We start from the raw sequence: 6,948 nt of genomic DNA, 5'->3' as shown, positions 1-6,948 counted from the left end.
CGCGCGGCCGCGGCGGCCTTGCCCAGCTCCCCGCGCCTGCCGGCTGGGGACACGGGGGTGCCGCGTGTGGAATGTCGCCTGCCGCCCGAGGTCTCTGCGTGCCGCGGGCGGCGCGCAGGTGACACGGCCTGCCGAGGTCCTGGAGCAGGTCCCCGATTCGTGGCAGAAGCCAGTTTGGATTTCTCTTTCGCCGCCCTCCGGTTCGGGGCCTGTGTGGGCAGGGTGCGGAGACTTAGCCTGGTGAAAGGTACAGCCGACTAGGCGGGGAAGAGACGTGCGGTTCCTTGGAATGGTTTGATTGTGGTTGCTGCTAATGATGACCTGGGTTGGACACTCGCATTCATTGTCCCAAGTTTCTGAGAATGCGTTTTACATCTTTGGGCTTTAGCTTGTTAGAAGACAACAACAACAAAACGGTAGGAGAAGACTGATGAGGGGGTGCGGGGGGGGGGCATGCCGGTTTGATAATAGGTGATGTTGCTGCGGATGAAATCGTACAGCCAAATCCCCAAGCTAGATTTCTCCTGTGCAGCGCGAGACCCGTGCCAGGACACCTTGACCGCTTCCTAGACTGCGAACTTACAGGAGGGGGTGGGGGGAATCTACCACTGTGCGTCCTGAAGGTCAAATATTCTGTCCTCGGTTCTTTTGGATTGATCCATTCTTAAATGGGTCTCAGGATCGTTTTAGGCCTTGTGTGTGTGTCTGTGTGGTTTTTTTTTTTTTTTTTTTTGGGTGACAAACCATTTTCCGGAATTGTGCCTTGGCATACCTTTAGGTAAGATCCTTGCAGTCATTACTTACTGTATACTAGAATCAATCGCTGTACTTACTAAATGATGCATTTTTAATTTTTCAAAAAGTATTTTCCTGCTTCAGTTTGGGCACATGCATTAGTTGTTTCGTTAGCCTGTTTACGGGTTTGGCCACTGGAACATCGAATGGAGGGGGGCATCCTACTTTTAAGTATTTAATTCCATAGGGAGTGGAATTAAAGGGTTTTGTTTTTTAAAGAAAAGCACAGGTCTTTAACATGGCATGAACATGAAGCAAGTCTGTAATTATTTTAAGGGTAATTAGCTTATTTGTTACACAAGTTGCAAACCCTTAAGAAAATTACATGGGTTTTTGGCGTTTCTCTAATGGTATTGTAGATCACTCTGCTTTTACAGTAGCACTTTTCGAAAGCAGTAGGAAGGATTCTTTTCGTTTTGCATAGTGTGCCTGGGTTTTCTTCCTGTTTTAGCAGCATTTGACTTGGGGCAGTTGATCGCCTCTTAGCTGGTTTTCCGGTCTGTAAAATGGAAGGAATGGCGATACCTGTCTCAGGGTGCTTCGGATCATCAGGGGAGGGCAGATGCGAAGTAATTGTGTCAACAGTCCTCTCCTTTTAAAACATTAATTAGATTACCGCTTAGTGCGTGAAACTGCAGATTCCTCTCTGGGCCGAAGCTTTCTCTTTAGGCTCCGCCCCACCCCTTCCTGTGCACACGTTGCCTGCAGTCCTCTGTCCTAAACACAGATCTGATACTGCCAGTCTCTGGCTCAGAAAGTGGAGACTGCTTGTTGTTGGAGCCTAGACTCGGGACGCACTAGCATCACGTTCAAGGCCCCTGGGACTGGCCCTCGTTATCCCTGAACTTTACATGTCTTCTCGCCACAGTGTTCCACTGAACGGGACTATGCTTGGTTCTCTGAATGTGCCAAGCTGCTCCCTCCCTTCTTTGCTTATATCCTTTTTCTCTGATTGGGATGCTCTGTCTCATTCCTGCCCCCTCTGGTTTTTAAAGGTCCATGCCCGATTTTATGTCCTCTGGGACCCTTTGGAAGTCCTGTCGACGTGAGTTTTTCGTTGCTGCCGTCATAATCCTCTATTTTTACTTTCATTATTACCTATGTCACATCATATTGTATACGTTAAGCCCTGGTTGTGGTGACCATGCCATTATTTTATACCTCCCCCCGCCCCCCACCCTTGCTGAGGGGCTTAAACCTTAAAGTGGCCAAATGTTTGCTAAATAAAGTCCCAGCCTGTCATCCTCCTCCTATATCATTGTTACAAAGTATTTTAATAAGCAGACATAAGAGTACCAACCATGACATTCAAAATGTAGTTGTACTACCTTGAAGATAGTTAATACTTGAAATCTTTCTTTTCAGTTACCAGGTGGTGTTTTTATACAAAGTACAAACAGCCGCCTTTCTCCTCTGTGTCCGAACTTTCAGGGTCCATGAGCCTGCCCTGCTCTCAAGTCCGTGCACCCCGTCTCTTGGGTAGAGGCAACCAGAACACAAGTTTTACAATATTTCTTCCGTCTGGAATAAAACCGCACTCGCAGCAGATTACACGCTTTTTCTTTAAAGCTTTTGTTTCTGTTTTGGAGATTTGTTCTACGTTAGAAAAGGTAGCTGGCTTTTTTGGGGGGCACTTGGATTTGCAAGATTCAGGTTGGTGTCTTGGCTCCTCTCTGTCCCCGTGTCACCGTGGGCAAGTCGGTGAAATCTCTCTTGGACTTCAGTGTCTTTGTTCTGTGAAATGAGAACAGTCGTGTCCGTGCTATTTTTTGCTCTGCAGTGTCACTTAAAGTGGCTGTACTTCGTGCTCTGCGCGTCCTTGCTCCCACGGAAGGTGACAAGGTGTCTGCACAGCGCATTTGCCCTCCTCGTTACCGGGGCTGGAAACTGAGCCTTCTGCTGCTTGACCAGGGTTTCAGCAGACCTTTCCCCACGTCTCCTCCTCGGCGGTTCCTGTGGCCTGTCCTTGCTGTCCTTGTGTAGGTGGCTGCTGTAGGCCTGCCGACTGGCCTCCTGTTCTCCTCTCTGGTCCTCCTGCGCTCTGTTGCAGAGTTGCTCAGAGTGGGAATCAAACCCTGCCGTGCCCCCCACCTGCCAAGTATGCGCCACGGGGGTTCTCAGCGCCCCCCCCCCCCCCCCATCCTGGCACACCTGAGGCTTGTGGCCTGGTTCTGTTCTGACGGTAGGCTTCCCCTACAGAGATCTTCACCTTGGAGACACTGCCACCGGTTGGGAATTAGTGAGAAAGAAATCACCGAGACCCATGCCACCTGGCCTCAATTCACTTGTAAGCTCTGTCTTGACTGCACAACTCTCGCCATCTTGTATCTTAGCCCTAGACCCTCCGCCACTAATGGAAGTGTGTGTCCAGTTCCTTGCGCCTTTTTCTTCCTGACAAAAGCCTTAGTACTGAAGGCTTGGCTTAAATGCTGCTCCTCTGTGAAAGAAGCTTCCGCTGACTTTCAGAATGAACTCCCGTCATTCTCCCCCACAGTGCTTGACTGATGCTGCCACTCAGTTATTTTTCCTTATGACATTCTAGTTTATTCTTTACATGGAGGTCTTTGCTGGATTATAAACTTCTCCAGGGAAGAGAGGAAATCTTCTCCATCCCCTACTCCTTCTAGCGTGCGGTGTAATCTTTTACGTTGTAATCTTTTACGTTGTACTTGCCCATTAAGTGGTTGACTGAGTTAGGTCACTCACTCTGCGGTCCCTGATTTCAGCAGAGGGGAGTAGGGCTGGAAGGCTTTCTGCCAGAGCTTGGTGAGTACACGTGACACAGAACAGGACCAGCACATAGTAAGTGCTCAGTTAGTAGCAGCTTTTAGCCATTATTTTGAGCAGGTGTAGACAACACTAGTGGTTGGGTAAGTTGATAAATGGTATATGCTGGTTTACTCTAACAGTGTTTGCAGATTTGTTTCTGGGGCACCCACATTCTGGTGTGTGTAAAGACAGAAATCATTTGGCTTTTCCAACTGCAAGCCTGTTCTTTCGATAGTTTGGAAGTAAGCAGAAAAGTGAGTACTTGTTTGGAGAGGACTTTTGCACAAGCAGATTCATGACAGTTGTCCTAAATTACTCTGGAGAGCAGCAAACCTAACTGTGTGAGCTGGGTTTTTTTTGCATGTGGCTTAAGAAAGTCAGTGGAAAATGGGAATTGTTAAATTTCACACTACATGTTTTTCAGTAAAGCACATGTTTTCATTTTAATCTTCCATCTTGGTTTTTTTGTCTTTCTAAGTTTAAGGTTTATTTCGAGAGACAGAGATAGCATGAGTGGGGGAGGGGCATTGAGAGAGGGAGGGAGGGAGAGAGAATCCTCTGTGCTCTGGCAGCACAGAGTCTGATGCAGGACTTGAACCCACAAAGCTGTGAGATCGTGACCTGAGCCAAAACCAAGAGTTGAACACTTAACTGACTGAGCCACCCAGGTGCCCCTAATCTTATATCTTGTAATTATTAAGTGACAGAATGTCTCTATTTAACGTTTAGAGTGACTGTTGAAAGTCTGAATTTGACACTATCTCCAAAGCTTTCTCAGTCACTAGGCTTTCCCATAACTCTCTGTCTCTTCCTTTGGTCAGCAGTCCTAACCCCTGGCTGGAGGGGGAGAAACTAGGTGAGGAAAACCAGCTATAATTTTGAAACTTTTAATTAATTAAGTATATAGTTATTGTTTTTATTCTATTTTTTAGTGTTTACTTTTGAGAGAGAGAGTGAGCAGGGCAGATGCAGAGAGAGAGAGGGGGGACAGAGGATCCAAAGCGGGCTTCATGCTGGCAGCAGAGAGAGTGATGCGGGGCTCGAACTCACAAACTGTGAGATCGTGACCTGAGCTGAAGTTGGGTGCTCAACTGACTGAGCCACCCAGGCGCCCCAGTCACTGCTTTTAAATATATGTGTATTATTGATGGAAAGATGTATCTAGAAACTTTAAAAAGTAATATCTGTTGGTCCTCATGTAATACGGAATTTCCTGTTTCCAGCAACTTAGGAGTATGTATTGCTATTTAATTTACGTTGACTGTGTTTATGATTATGAAGTTTTTTTAAAAGAAATCATTGAAAATCTATATATTCCTAATAAACCTTTCTTAAAACCTGCCCCAAAGAATTGAGGGGATGGCAGGGCTATCCCAGCGGATGAACTAGTACCTGTATTAGAAATAAAGGCAATAGTTCATTAATTACAGTATGCTTGAGAACATGCTGCTTTGTGTGTGCGTGTTTCTAGCTAGAGTGGTAAAGAAATGGGAGTGCTGTGAATACAGGCGCTGTGCGTGTGTGTGTGCGCGCGCGCGTGTGTGTGTGTGTGTGTGTGTGCGCGCGCGCTTGCGCTCCTCTCGTGACTGACACCGCCTGTAGTCTTCCTGGTGCCTGGCGCAGGGGACTGGTCGCTCAGTACATGCTGACATGAGTGCACCACCTCTGGAGAAAAGGATTGCGGAGATAAGGAAGCACAAAGAAATGTGGCAGCGCGTTTTCGCGTTTTCGCGGGTCCTTTTGGCCCTGTGGCTGTTAGCTCAGTACTGCGGGAGGTGGCAAGTGCGGGGGGCGGGGCTTATTTTCCCTTTCAGGCAGGAGTTGGTTTCTAGCTCAATTGCATTTTCCGGAGTACCTTTGGGATCTTAATAGCCAGTACGGAACTATTTCAAAATCGTTTGCCCAGTTTGGGGATTTATTCAAGCCCTTTATTTGGTTTTCTTTATTCAGTTACAAGCTTTCTCTGGTGTCTGATTAACATTTTGCTTCTTAGCATCTTCTCTGAAGATTGTAATCGAGACAAGGTTTGAAATGGAAGAGACGCTTTTTAAATTCTTTTTTTTGGTTGCTGTTATTTGCCACTGCTTTCTTTGGTACCACCGTAGATAATTGAGTACTGGTGGTATTTTTGTTAATTTTTTTTTTTGCTAGTACCATCAAAGAAGTTTTCTTGTTTTTGTAAACTTAAAAGCTTTATTTAATACAATTAAGGTATATTTTGTATGATTCATTAAAACATTGTTCCAAATGTTAGTAACTGTTGTAAAACTTGTTTAGATTTTTCCAAGTACATGTTAAGTGGGGCGCCTGCTCAGGTCATGATCTCTTGGTTCATGAATTTGAACGGACGCGGGGTCTGTGCTGACAGCTCAGAGCCTGGAGCCTGCTTCTGTGTCTGTCTCTCTTTCTCTCTCGCCTTCCATCGCTTGTGTTCTCAGTCTGTCTCAAAAATAAATAAAACTTAAAAAAAGTACATTAAGAAATCTAAAAAAGCATCAAGTTATAAGATGACAAATAAGTCTCCTCTTTGGCTCTCCTTCCCCTCCTGTATTCATCCTGTACTTAAAGAACCACTGATTAAGTTTCTTGAATGTCACAGGAAAAAAATATGCTTTTTTTTTCTTTTTTCTTTTTTTTTTTTTTCATTCTAGTACTTCTAAAAAACGGAGTCCCTGTAGAGTGTTCTGTGTTTAAGCAAACTCTGAACTTTGTATCTTGGAGTGCATCTTGGAGCGCTTTCCATGCCAGCACATACAGATCTCTGTGTACAGACCTACTTCACTGTGTTTTGTGTTGTTTTTTTTTTTTTTTAATGTGCCTAATAGTCCATTGTATGAATGTGCCAGAATTTAACTCTTTGATGGGATGGGCTTCCATACAGTGCTGCTGTGAACATTCCTAACATGTGTCTTGGTGAACTTTTGTGAATAACCTTCTTACTGTAACGCAGCCTAAAAAAAAAAAAAAAAAAAAGACCAGAAAGTTTCTAACTTCTCTGAATTATCATTGATCATGTTAAAATTTTTTTGGTGGGTATATTTTAATAACTTCAGACATCAGCCTGGATATTTTCTTCTTATATCATGGGTAGCCCTGTGATCTAATTTTGTGCTACTAAGGAAGACAAATTCTTTGTATTGCACATTGAGTATTTGGTTAAAAATTACACAGAAATTAGAGAAAGGTAAATATGTACGACTTCACTCATCTGAGGAATTTAAGATACAAAACAGATGAACATAAGGGAAGGGAAGCAAAAGTAATATAAAAACAGGGAGGGGGACAAAACATAAGAGACTCTTAATACAGAGAACAAACAGCGTTGCTGGAGGGGTTGCGGGTGGGGGGATGGGCCGAACGGGTAAGGGGCTGTTAGGAAGACAC

The 6,948-nt window shown here is 44.9% G+C and overlaps 1 protein-coding gene across 8 annotated transcripts in view; it reads left to right on the top strand.

Moving 5' to 3' along the window:
• The first annotated feature begins 8 nt into the window (after window positions 1-8).
• KIAA0232 (KIAA0232 ortholog) overlaps window positions 9-6,948 on the top strand; it is an 84,058-nt gene continuing 77,118 nt past the window's right edge. For 4 of the 8 annotated variants that reach the window (XR_007457705.1, XM_049630247.1, XM_049630255.1 and 1 more), the window contains exon 1: window positions 11-247. The gene's annotated coding sequence lies outside the window, so the exon portion shown is untranslated. Of the gene's footprint in view, window positions 248-6,948 lie in introns of all 8 variants that reach the window. The other 4 variants (XM_049630253.1, XM_049630250.1, XM_049630249.1 and 1 more) reach the window with 2 other exon arrangements.

This window comes from Panthera uncia, chromosome B1 (assembly GCF_023721935.1).
Source record: "Panthera uncia isolate 11264 chromosome B1, Puncia_PCG_1.0, whole genome shotgun sequence".
Taxonomy (NCBI): domain Eukaryota; kingdom Metazoa; phylum Chordata; class Mammalia; order Carnivora; family Felidae; genus Panthera; species Panthera uncia.
This window is presented reverse-complemented; position numbering and strand designations above follow the sequence as displayed.